The 12,451-nt window shown below is 44.6% G+C and overlaps 1 protein-coding gene across 4 annotated transcripts in view; it reads right to left on the bottom strand.

Annotated features, from left to right (window-relative positions):
- The window catches only part of Gng12 (G protein subunit gamma 12), a 123,593-nt gene extending 111,757 nt beyond the window's left edge, over nucleotides 1–11,836 (bottom strand). The window contains exon 1 of one of the 4 annotated variants that reach the window (XM_063285384.1): nucleotides 11,703–11,836. The gene's annotated coding sequence lies outside the window, so the exon portion shown is untranslated. Of the gene's footprint in view, nucleotides 1–11,213; nucleotides 11,335–11,702 lie in introns of those variants that run through there. The other 3 variants (XM_039106904.2, XM_063285385.1, XM_063285387.1) reach the window with 3 other exon arrangements.
- Nucleotides 11,837–12,451: the final 615 nt, after the last annotated feature.

The raw sequence follows: 12,451 nt of genomic DNA, 5'->3' as shown, positions 1-12,451 counted from the left end.
CCGTGTGTGTTGCTTATAATTTCACTCAGGGCCTTACGCATACTATGCCGGCACTCTCAATGAGTTGCATCCCAGTCCCATCATCTGGCTCTTTGAACTTCTCACTCCTGCCTACCAAAAAGGCTTTCTTTTTTGTGCTCAGCCACCTCAAGCTTAAAGGTAAGCTCAGGCTGCCTTTTGCTCACCCTGGTCTTGGCAGAAGTATATTTTACACACAGGTCTTTCCCGGGGTTCCTTATTAAGGCAGCCCTCCTATTCTCCTGACATCCACCTCTTGCTTCTCATTCCTAGTTCTATAACCTTCACAGTCCTTATCCTGACCTGAACGGATACTGTTAGTGTGGCTTTACTAAAGAGCTGCTCATACCTTCTTTAAAGCCATATCCCCACAGATAAGGCAACTGCTTTGTTGACCTAAAAATACTAGGGTATTTAAAAGGATGAAGACTTGGGGCTTTTGTCTCAATGAATTAAACATTAAATAGCAAAAAAACAAGGAAGACATCAGATGTGTCTTCCCCTTTATCTCCTTCCTAGCTAGCAGACCACTTGTCCAGTGGGTGGAAGCTTCTCCTGTGACATTTTTCATATGCTATTCTCAGGGACAGTGAGCCAAGTGAATACATAAAAAGTATACCAACTTCAAAATCCTGTGAATTCATATGAGGAATGCCACTCCCATTGATTATTTGCCTCCTTCCAAACCCACTTTCTCCCCTGTAAATGGAGCTGGTGCACCCTACTTCATATTCCTACAAGGAGTAAGGAAATGCCCTAGCACATGCCTACCACTGGCACCTAAGTACTAACCACTGTCCTTGTTATCGAGTTTACTGTCAGCAAGATGCATTCTCTCAATTAGGGTTTGACTAATGCACCAAGGTTCAAGGTGACAGGCATTGTGTGAGCACTGTGCTCATGACATTTGTATGCTAACACTCAAGCATGCTTTCTAACATTCCCAGTGCTTCTTAAGCACCAATTGTTCCTCTGTGCTAACAGAGACAGTCATTTTTGCCACTGCTGATATTAGGATCTCTTCAGGAACTCTCCTCTGACTCCTGGAACCTGGGAACGCTGGACCTAATCTACCCAAACAGCCCTCAGGAGCAGAGCATTTCCCTAGCTAGAGAGAAAAGAGAACAGAAGGGCCTGTTAAAGTCTAGGCACAAGAAGGACCTGCTGTGCTAATGCCCAGCCCAATGGCAAGTACCAAAAAAGTCTCTAAGAAGTATGTGTGGCCCTGACTGAGAGACAACAAACAAATCTCAAAGAACAGAAGTCTACCAACAACCTGAAAGGCCCTGAGGTAAATTCTCCCAGAGCCTCTAATAAGAGCCAAGCTGGCCAACACTTCAAGGAGACACAGCAGTCACATATACCCTGGCTTCTGATCTACAGAACTATGAGATAAAATATCTGGTTGTCTTAAGCTAAGTTTGTGATAATCTGTTATAGCAGTTATCAAAACTAACCCTCTTATGCTGATGTTTGATATAGTTTAACTGACAGCATTTCTTTTCCCTGATAGCTGAGAGAAATGGCCTATTTCACAACTGACAGCATCTTAGATTAGCTGAAATACACTTAACAGCTGTTTTGCAAATGGACAGTAGATTAAGCCATCAGGTAATTCAGACAGCAGGCTTGAATTCTGAAGCATTAAGTATGCTGTCACACAGCTCCCAAGGGTTAGAGCATACCATAAAGGTCAGAGATGACACAGGTGCCCAGGCCAGCATGTAACACAGGATCCCAGACACAGATGAACACAAAGACCCAGAGGTAGCTACCTCTGCAACATTCACTCATATACTAAGAACTGGACACGAAAAGGTGCTGGGTACCCTTCTAGGTACTGGGATGAAGTAACAGGCTCTAACCTTTTCCTTGTGGAGTGGACACTACAGCAAGAGTATCAACAGTGACACAGTGCCATGAGCACTAGAAGGAAAGCCAAGCATCCACAGCACTCCACTGCTTTTCACAAAAGAACCCCACATGAAAGACGTGTGTGCGTGTGCATGTGTGAATGTATATGTGTGTGTGTGAGTGTGTGTGTGTGTGTGTGTGTGTGTGTGTGTGTGTGTGTGTGTGTGTGAAGAGGGCAGTGATTCCCTTGGTCATTCCTCACTCCGGCTAGTGAACTCGGTGTGTGTTAGAGACTTTTGTTTGCTTTTGAGAAAGGTCTTGCTGGACAGTCCACACTGGCTTCAATTTCTCTTTCAGCCCAAGCTAACCATGAACCTCTGACCATTCTGCCTTAAGTTCCTGAAGGGTATAATTACAGGCACGTGTCATCATGCCAAGCAGGTTCATTTTTTTATGTATTGGTAAACCACTTTTATATAGGACTGCCTTTTATGAATTTCTTTAAAAAAAAAAGAAAATTAAAAAGGGACCACAGCTTTCTCATCACCAAATCAGATTTCCTCTCTTTCGACAGAATTCAGTTTTTTAAAAACTGAAAATTAACTTTAACAACCCAAATGTCTGCTGTGACTAAGAGCATCTGAGGGGCTGGAACGCTCTGTCAGGGGTTAAGATGAATCTGTTTTCCCAGGGGACCTGAGCTGAGTTCCTAGCACCGACACCAGAAGGCTCCTTATTGTTCTCCAGGTGTACAGGCTCCATGGTACATGCATGATCTACATCACACAGTCACTGGAGTAACACAAGGAGACTAACAGACAGAGTCTTTTTTTTAAAGGGCAGCTCTATCCGTTCATGCTCCTAGAATGCTGAGCTCTGATCCTCTTACGCCATTTTTGTTTCCATCTCCTTTTCCCAGGAAGGAGCGAATACCTCCTTGGTTGTAGAAATCATACAGAACAGCACAATACAACAAGAGAAGTAACAAACAAATTGGACCTGTGTGACCTTTCTAGAGATACAAACACATGAAACAGTCTAGACTTCTGAAAAGATTTTACAGGAAATATAATTGGAACCTACATGTTTTAATCTCCTTTTCAATCTCCCTACACACTGATGTGCATGTGTACATGTATGTACATGTACGTGTTGTGTGTCTGTATGTGTATGGGGGGAGGGGAGGAAGGAGAAGAGAAATTCTAAGCTGGAAGATAATTTTTTTGTGGCCTTGGAGAAGCTGCAAGTTAATAATGCCATTAGCTGAAGCCTGTAATTCGGATGTTAGTAAATGCAGCGAAATCATACTTTGTACTTGTCTTGATTCTGCACTAATGATTTGGGAGCCCACTCCACCCAGCCTCCCATTTTTATAAGGAGTTCTGACAGACTATACACAAGAACAGTCACAAAGTCTCGCAGGGGAATTTACCAGCTTCAACAATGTCACAAAGACCCATACTTAACTCAAATCTTCACTTCTAATTATGAAAAGAAAAAAAAAAATCACTACTCTAAACTGTCACTTCTCACCAACCAGATCGGCAAAAGGAAAAAGGACTGACAGTCAGTCCTCTTACTGCTAGTCTTGGAGCAGGATGCTGATCTAAAACTTCCTGAAGGTGCTCACTGAAACCAGTGGCTCAGCAGACCACTGTGGGGTACACCTGCTCTTAAGCTGTCTTCACAGGATGTAAGACCACAGGATTAAGTATCATCCACAGCTCCAGCTACATCCGCACAATGGAAAGTTGATGTGACTGAAAGAGAAGCCATTTCTCACACACTGCTAATTTAACACCAAGGCAGACAGTGGAGAAAGTGTCTATACAGAAGAATGGGAAGAGGGTTGGGGATTTAGCTCAGCGGTAGAGCACTTGCCTAGCAAGCGCAAGGCCCTGGGTTCGATCCCCAGCTCCGAAAAAAAAAGAAAAAAAAAAAAAAAGAATGGGAAGAAACAACATGCACATTCATAATACCTTAAATTTACAGGCTAATACCTGTAGGTGGTATGAAAGGCTTGTCTGAGAACGGGATAGAAGCAGGTTTTAGTATTTTTCCTTTCTACCATGATTGTTAAACTTGGGGCGTACATATTAATAATTTTCTTTTATGAAGAGATTGACCCTGTGAGTATGAAGTGTAGGCAACGAGTTCTCAGGCCAAAGGTTGTAAGTCAGAGAAACTCAGCGTAAAGTTCAGGAAGTGAATGTAGTGAGTGTGGACAGGGTGACTTCTGCCCTTGTGGGTGTGGGTGGCCTGGAGTCCCTGTTATGTATTAGAGCCAGAAGGAAGTGAGGGAAGTACAGGTAAATGGAAGGCAAAGGCAGAAGGCCAGCACTGTCTCCCAGGGAGCACGCCAGGAGAGTTTGTTTGCTCTTTGGACTAAGCAGTAGCTGAAGCATTCTGCTTATCCACTACGTAGGTCAACAAGAGGCAAAGCACATGCAGATGCATGGTACAAGATCTCTGAAATCCTACTGAAATGTGGCAGATGGCTCTGCTGTTTAAGGAAGACCACAGGAAGGCTCATGAGTTTCATGAGAATCTGCTATTTCTGCTTTGGGAATGCAAGTTTGACTGAGGATGATCTGCTCCATCTAAGCAAATGAAAAGTGGAAGGCATTCACTTTTTTAGACATGCTGGCATCTTTTCATAGCAGCAGAAAGCAGAAGGGCACAGTACAGACCAGCCTCTGCCACCTTCACCCAGCACCTGACAGCTATACCCAGCAAACAGGGCTCTGCTCCCACCTGCTATCCCAAACCTCCCCAAAACCTGCAGGAAGAGGAAGCGAATTCTGACACCAAACTTGAAGAAGCTGCGGAACAGCCAGCTGGCAGTAAGGGAGACACGGATAAACTCTTAGCTTCTGGTGGCTTTGGCACCAGTGTTCCCCACTTCTTTCCTAAATTAGAAGTCTTTTTACAAAAGATGCAGATCCAAAGGCTCCTGTCGCTGCCCTCGGCACTGTTTATCCAAAGCAAGAGGAACACATCTGTCTAATACCTAACCGGAACCTCTCTCCACATTCCCAGCAGTTCCTAGGACTCCCTTGCTGTGTCACAGACATTAGGTGCTTTAGTGGGCAGACATTACTGCAGAGGAATGAACGAGCTGTTTGTTCCCAGCTCAACAAGTATTAGGTGAGTCCAAGACTGCTGCTGTGCAATCAACATTAAACAATGTCAAGGTCAACCAAGTCTTTAGCTGCCCCTTAAGGCAGCATGATGAAGCCAAGAGAAAGAAGTCAGTAAATAACCTGTGTACTACTGAAGAAGGTATGATTCCCCAAAAATACAATTTAATTTCCTTTTTTGATCAAAAAGGCAGTAGCTTACGCATCTTGGTGGCACACATTCAGGGAGCACGGCCTTATTTCTTCAGTCCTCTGGCATCTGTTAAGTTCTTACTATGTGTCACACTCTACAGCTCAGGGCAGTTTGAAGGCTATTGTAGCCGGACAGGCTTTGAGAGTCAGAGCTGTTGTCAGACACAGCCCTTCTGTGGGTTAGGAAAACAAAGCCTACCACCAAAACAGCCACGTGGACTGCAAAGAAACACCTCTACATTCCAGAATAGTCTTTCTCTAGTACATAGTTTTGTTCTGTTGGTTTTTGCTTGTTTGTTTTTATTCATTCATTCATTTATTTTATGTATATGAGTATGCTGTCACTGTAGACACACCAGAAGAGGGCATCGAATCTCCATTACAGATGGTCGTGAGCCACCATGCGGTTGCTGAGAACTGAACTCAGGACCTCTGGAAGAGCAGCCAGTGCTCTTAACCACTGAGCCTTCTCTCCAGCCCCGTTTGTTTGTTTTTATGGTGTGAGGAAATTTGTTTTTGAGACAGAGTTTCATTGTATAGCCCTGGCTATCCTGAAAATCACTATGTAGTAGACCAGGCTGGTCTCAATTTTCTAGCAATCTTTTTGCCTCTGCTCTTTAAGTGCTGGGATTATAGGTATACACTGCCCTGCCCAGTTTGGCCTACTATTTTTTTGTTTTTATTTTTATTTTGGTAGCAATTCTGGTGAACAATCTGAAGTTACCATGAGTTTGAGTCAATGCGCTCCAGTAGGAACTAGTGACTTAGTGTCCAGTGGTCAGGGGTACCTTGGCCAGCAGTATTAGCAGTAATAGAAATTCAATAGACATCTGAGGGTTCTCAATCAGTGAAGCGTCCTTCTGACTGTCTTAGGGGGCTTGCACATAGTCATGCTGAATGAAGGTTCTCCAGAGAGATTTCAAGTGTGGATGACGGCAATGAAGCCCTCATGTCGGTGAACACAGGTAACCACATCCACGCAAATCCAATCTGGGCTCATACCTCTCTTCTTAGTCACATAATTGTATGACCTTCCCTGCAAGAAGAAGGACTACAGCTTATTCTGCAAGAAAAGACACAGAATACACAGTTTTTTGAATCCCTGGCCCTAAAGTCATAAACTTAAAAATCAACAAATGGAAAAAGTACAAGTTCTTAACAACTGATGCATTCAGACAGACACAGACAAAACTTCTTTTAGCTACAATCTTTGAGAACAGCTCAAAGTATCAAGTCTGAAATGTCTGTAACACTCTCATTCATTGTTCTGTAACCTTCTGAAGTGGAGACCTATTAAAAAGAAGACAAAATCCCTCCTTGTGCCAGGATAGCAACCAGACACTCCCAGCTAAGCATTTTTATGACACCCAATAAAACCTGCCATGACAAACCAAACATTTAAGTGACACTAGAAATGATTTTCAAGAGAGATTTGGCAGCAAATGGAGTAACCCAGCTGGAAGCCATATTCAGTTCAATCATTTCTACCTTCTGTCCAGCTCCAAGCTGCTCACCCCTACCCTTGAGAGAAGACGGAGGGTGCCCTGCAGGAGCTAGGCTGGAACAGAACTTTTCAGGTCAATTTTCTCTTCTGCCCAAACAAGGCTTCCTATGGAAAGATAGTTTCACTGGTCTGTGAATGTACATCAGGCTTGTTGGGTCTCAGTGTTATATGGGGCACCAACTGAATGGCTGAGGATGTGGTGAGCTCCAAAGGAGAGGCCCCCATAATTCTCTTCTGGTTACTTGTCTCACGTAAGTAAGAAGCCCCGTCTGTGTGTCTCTTGATTTGATTTACAGCTTTCCAAAGTTTGAGCTCCCATTAAGCCCTCTGTTTTCTCTCCTTTGAGTGTAAAGGCCCCTCCTGTGATTCTTGGTAGAGTTCTGAATCAGCTTCAGAATTTCAGTAACCCTGGGGAAAATTTTTCTATCCCTTGAGGTTTGAATGCTTAAGGAATATTAACTTTATGTGGGTCTTGTTGAGAACTGGGCAAGACCTGGACTCAGAAAAAGGCCTAGGAAGGCTCAGGCTTGGATGGCAGTTTGGTGACTAGAATCACTTTAATTGTACTGCAATCACGTTTTATTGATCTGTTATTGCTGTGAGCTTCACTGTACCCATTTGTTCCTCACTTCTGTCACCCAGGACAGACTGCAGGTGCTCTATAAATATATCTTGTCAAGGCAGAGAAATCAGGCTTGTGAAATCAGGCTTGGCTTATATGCAGCTCTTATTTACTTATTTACTACATCCTTCAATAGCTCCGTGGTAGCACAGAGCCATCATCCCTAGCACCTGGGAGGAAGCAGTTCAAGGCCTGACTGGGTAGCAGTGTATACAAGGTCCTAGATTCAATTGCTAGTAACACACACACACACACACACACACATACACACACACACACACACACCCCCAAATGCACACTAAATATCTCTTACAAAGATAAACCTAAAAACTTCTGAAGGGTTTCCCATTTACTACAAAGATTTGAGCTCTGAATTTGATGGCATTCATGTGTTACAAAAGTTGGAGTTCATTTCTTTCCCATGGCAACAAAATCCTGCAATATGCCATTATAAACCAGAATTTATTTAGAGTAACTATTAGGAATGCTCTGTTATATGTACAAGCTGACTGGGGAAACTGGGAGAAGATGGAGGCACCCGTTTGTATTTTCCTTCAAGCCTTTACAAAAACACACAGCTAGCTGTCATTGTAATAATGCACCATATTTGTACCTGTTTTTCAACTGTGTAACCTGAAACAAACCTCTTGTCTGAGTTACTGATTAGAAAGGAAGACGAAATTAAGATCTAGAATTAATTCATTGAGTAAGTTGATATCCAAACCTATTTCATATTTAAAGACAAAAGATTATTGCCTAACCACTGCATAGTTTCTTAACTTTGTAAGTACAAATTTGGCAGGACTTTTTAAGTAGTAATAGCCTTTTTGATTTGAGAGAAATATGAAAATTTTGCGTGGCCATTTTCCTGTTATAAAAGTAACGCATACTCATCATCTGTACAAAGATATCTTAATGTTAATACTGAATACTTACTGAATACATGTCAGGCAATGTTCAACATGGTCTACCTAGCAAATCCATTTATTCCTCACAACCTCAAATAAAGCACAAAGAAACTAAGTCATCTGATCTACACACCTAGGAACATGAGGCAGTAACCCATTATACACTGTCACATTCCAGGAGGAAAAGCAAGCAATGGTTTATTCAATCAAGTCTTTCAGTACAAGGTCACAGGCCCAAAGCAATTCATAATGAACACTGTACCCTTTACACCTGAAATCATGGTAGACTAGCTCTCCTGTGTCCCTGTCACTGACATGGTTGTTCAGATGTGCAGGGATATGCTATGCATTAAGGAAGAAGCAGATGCTTCAAGGGGTTTGTTTTTAAAGTAAAACCTTTTTTTTTTCAATTTTGCAAATTTTAGCAAACAATTTGGTGACTATGAGTTCATTTCCTGAATTAACCATCTACTTTCTCAAAATTTTCAAAATAAACACAATTAGTCCCCACTTCGTATGGTTTATCTGCTGGCCTTGGACAGCCATAAACACAAGAGCCAAGAACTTCACACTCTTGGGTCACATCTTTTCAAACTTTAACAGTCATTCTTGTTAAAGACAAATGTTACTTCTGTTTTTTAGATTTCCTATCCAAGGGCAATAAATGTAACTATTTAAAAAAATCTCTTTAAATTTAAAGGCAACATATGTTCCTAATTGCCTCGCCTTAAATACTATGCATTTAACAACATCAAAAGCATTATTAAAATTATCGATCCATCAATCATTTTTGTTCATAATGCTAGGGGTGAAACGGGACATACAAGCTTATACACATTTACACACACACACACACACACACACACACACACACGTACGTGTGCATGTGCACAAAATCTGGTCAACCTCTAGGTTTCTTTGTTTTGTTTTGTTTTGTTTTATAAAAAGATCTCGCTCTCGTATAGGCTAGCCTAGAACTTACCATGTTGTTCAAATTGGCTTTGAACTCAGAGAGCAATTCTCCTGTCTCAGCTTTGCCAACTGCTGAGATTACAGGTGCGAGTTACCCTGCCAGCACTCATCACTCTCTGGAACTTAAAATGGTGGTATCTTGCATTTCCAGAAGGTTCTACCTATTATAATTTATCAAGTAACCTGCTGTGTAAACTAGGCTAAGAATAAAATGTGATCACTCTAAGTACTTTATGTAGGTTTGTTTCCGTCTGTGTTTTTCAAAGGCTAATTGATACACTTTCATCAAAACTCTACAAGTAGAGAGCACTGTTACTCCTACTTTACAAATCAGATTGAAGAGGGTTAAATAATATTCTCATTCTGGTCTGTCCGACAAGAAAGCCTACATAATAAACTAAGGTTAAACAGCTTCCCTTCCCAGTCAGGCTCAGAAAACTACTTCTAGAATTTTACCTTCCTAGGTAAGGCTTACATTAAAATGAAACAAACAACAAAATCTAATGAAAAACCCAGCATAGTAAGTTAGATCATTCTAAGTCTGATTTTTTTTTTCCAACTAGAGAGGTTTGGAATAAAAACTAACTTTTCTGAAGTTCTGTTTTACTCTGAAGCCCTTTGCTCTCACCACCTGAATGCCATGTGTGTTCTGTAACCGGTGACAACAGCAACCCAACTGTCAGAGATTTGTCTTTCAAATAAGCTCAGAGCTTTCTGTACAGGCCATTACACCTCCTCCCTACAGCACACTTGTAGTCTCCTGTGAAGCACAGAGCCTCATTCTTACATGGTTCTACACAAATCTTAGTGCTGCGCACTGCTGGGGTTCTACACACAGTGAAGTGCTTGTGCTAAATACAGCTGCATTGGGGTTACTGCCCAGCAGTCACTGGATCTCACCCAGGGCTTTACGGTGCTGACTGACCACTAAGAAAGGGAAAGGGTCTGAATACTTTATCTAAAGCCCACTTAGCATCTACAATTGATTGCTTTTTAAAATGTGGTTGGGAGGAGGGAGGTAGTCAGTGGGAAGGACTTGAAAGAAGGTAAGGGGGTATACAGGTATGAAACAGGCAAAAATAAATATTAAAAGTATGTGAGAACCATATGCATATTTATTGGAAAATGGCCTTGCTGGCATATACATTTGTGTTCTAAAAGGGAGGGAGGACCTCCTTACTTGAAAGTGACTCCTTCACAATAGTAAATCTAACCTCACTGTTCTAGAGTGACCTGCTTTCCCAGCCTCCCTGGGGAAGGGCTGGAATCCAGTGGTAATTTACATCCATGGTCTCAAGTGCCAAGCAATGGTGCAGCAGGGTGACCAGCACTCTAAAAACAAAGCCAAGCTATTGCTTTAAAAATTGAGAACACACAGACACAGAGCCTGGCTCTGACAAAACATCCAAAAGATTCATTATAGACAATCTATTCAGGAGACGCTACGATCGCCTGAAGAAATATAAACAGTGTCCAAAGACAGCAGAGGGGAGAGGAAATAACTGACCGGAATGAGGCGAATCTTGTGAAGTCTGTCCAACAAGGCCCAAGACATCCCCAGTGTTTCCACTTGGAGCCGCGTTTAAACGTGCCCTGGCACATGGGCACAGACCTCCCCTGCAGCTCAGGCACTGGGCTGCTTCCTTTCCTACCCACTTGTTTGTGCACAGCCACGCCCGCACAGGAGGACCACGAGACCACAGGCCTCGGCAGATCCTTCCAGCTGATTTACAGTTGCTTAAAGTTTAACAAGAATCACGGCTCCCTTTGTGAAAGTTATGAATGATTTAAGTCAAGTTTACAAGACATTCACGGCCAGGATAAACGAGTGTCAGGAGACACAAGCAATGGAGTCTTAAAATGAGGTTTAATTGACAAGCCCTAACTAAAATAGTTTTGTTGTTGTTGTTTTTTAAACCCACGGGCTAAGCGTCAGGCGCTACGTTTAAAAAAAAAAAAAAAAGGAAAAAGAAACCACACAAGGCTCAAGTTTGAACTCCGACCTTCCTGTTCCAGTCACCGCCGCAGGGTTCCTCGTGGAGTGTCATCCCAGTTCTCTCCCGGATCTGCTCTTTCCCCCGCCGCCACCCCCTGTGAGGACCCAGCACGGAGACTGCCAACCCACGCGCGTCCGGAGATCGGCGAGGGTAGAGGAGGGGCGTGCGTGGCGGCCCCGACCGGCTCCTCCCGCACTGCCGCGACCTGGGCGGCTACTCTGGGGCCTCCCTCCCGCAGGGCGAGGCCGGGCGAGGTAGCTGCAGAGACCCAGCCTTAGGGGCCACTCGCGTTCCCGGGGCTCTCGCGTCTGTGGGCCCCGGCCGGCCTCGCTCCCACTCCCCTTCCGCGGCCCAGGGCGCCCTCAGCCCGCGCTTCCTTCCTCCGCTCCCTCGCTCCAGCCTGCTCCCAGCTCGCGGGACCCACAGGCAGCCCCGAAGTAGTGACGACCGCCCCGCCCCGTCCGGTCCCGGTCCCGGCGCTAGCTTGGCACTCACTCTCTGCCGTCGCCGCCGCCGCCGTCCTCGCCGCCGCTACCGCTGCCGCCTGGGAGTCCGGCTCTCCGCGCTCCCGGGACCGCCCGACCTCTCCTTCCCACTCCGCTCCGGCTCCTCCCCTCGCGCGTGGGCGGGGCGCTCGGCCCTGTGGGCGGGGCGGTTTCCTCCACCCCCTCCGCTTCGGACCACGGGCCCCGGACGCTGTCGCCGCGCCCTACTGCGGCCGTCGGGGGTGAGGACACGCGTGCCTGCAGCTGGGTTGGTGCGGCTCGCTGCGGTGCGGCGGGCACGGGCAGCCACGCGAGGCTACCATCATGCGTCACCACCACGACCACACATCCCTGAGTTCTCCGCAGTCCCCGGGCTGCGAAGATGAGCTCTGCCAAACCCCACACAAAAGTGGGGCTCTGATCCAGAAAGGTCTGAGGAAATGGCCACGGTCACATTTAAAGGACTCTGGGGCCACAGGGAGGTTGTTTCCCAGAAATGGAGGTAAAGCCAGATTGTTAACTGTGTTCTTCCGAATGCCCCAAACTGGGCAGAGTTCTGCATAATAAATTAATTGACCAGATTGGTCATTTTTGTATGTGTTTAGAGTTTGGCAGATTAAAGGGCCAATTTTGCTTCCACAATAGCAGTTTACAGCCATTCAAACAAAACGAAGCACCTGTTGTGCGTGGTCAAGCATTATGCTAAACGTGATAGGAGATACACCAACCCAAAGGCAGGTTTGCTTGAGTCCAGTAGAG

Source organism: Rattus norvegicus, chromosome 4, assembly GCF_036323735.1.
Source record: "Rattus norvegicus strain BN/NHsdMcwi chromosome 4, GRCr8, whole genome shotgun sequence".
Taxonomy (NCBI): Eukaryota; Metazoa; Chordata; class Mammalia; order Rodentia; family Muridae; genus Rattus; species Rattus norvegicus.
Note: the sequence above shows the minus strand (reverse complement) of the source record. Positions and strands in the feature narration are given on the sequence as shown.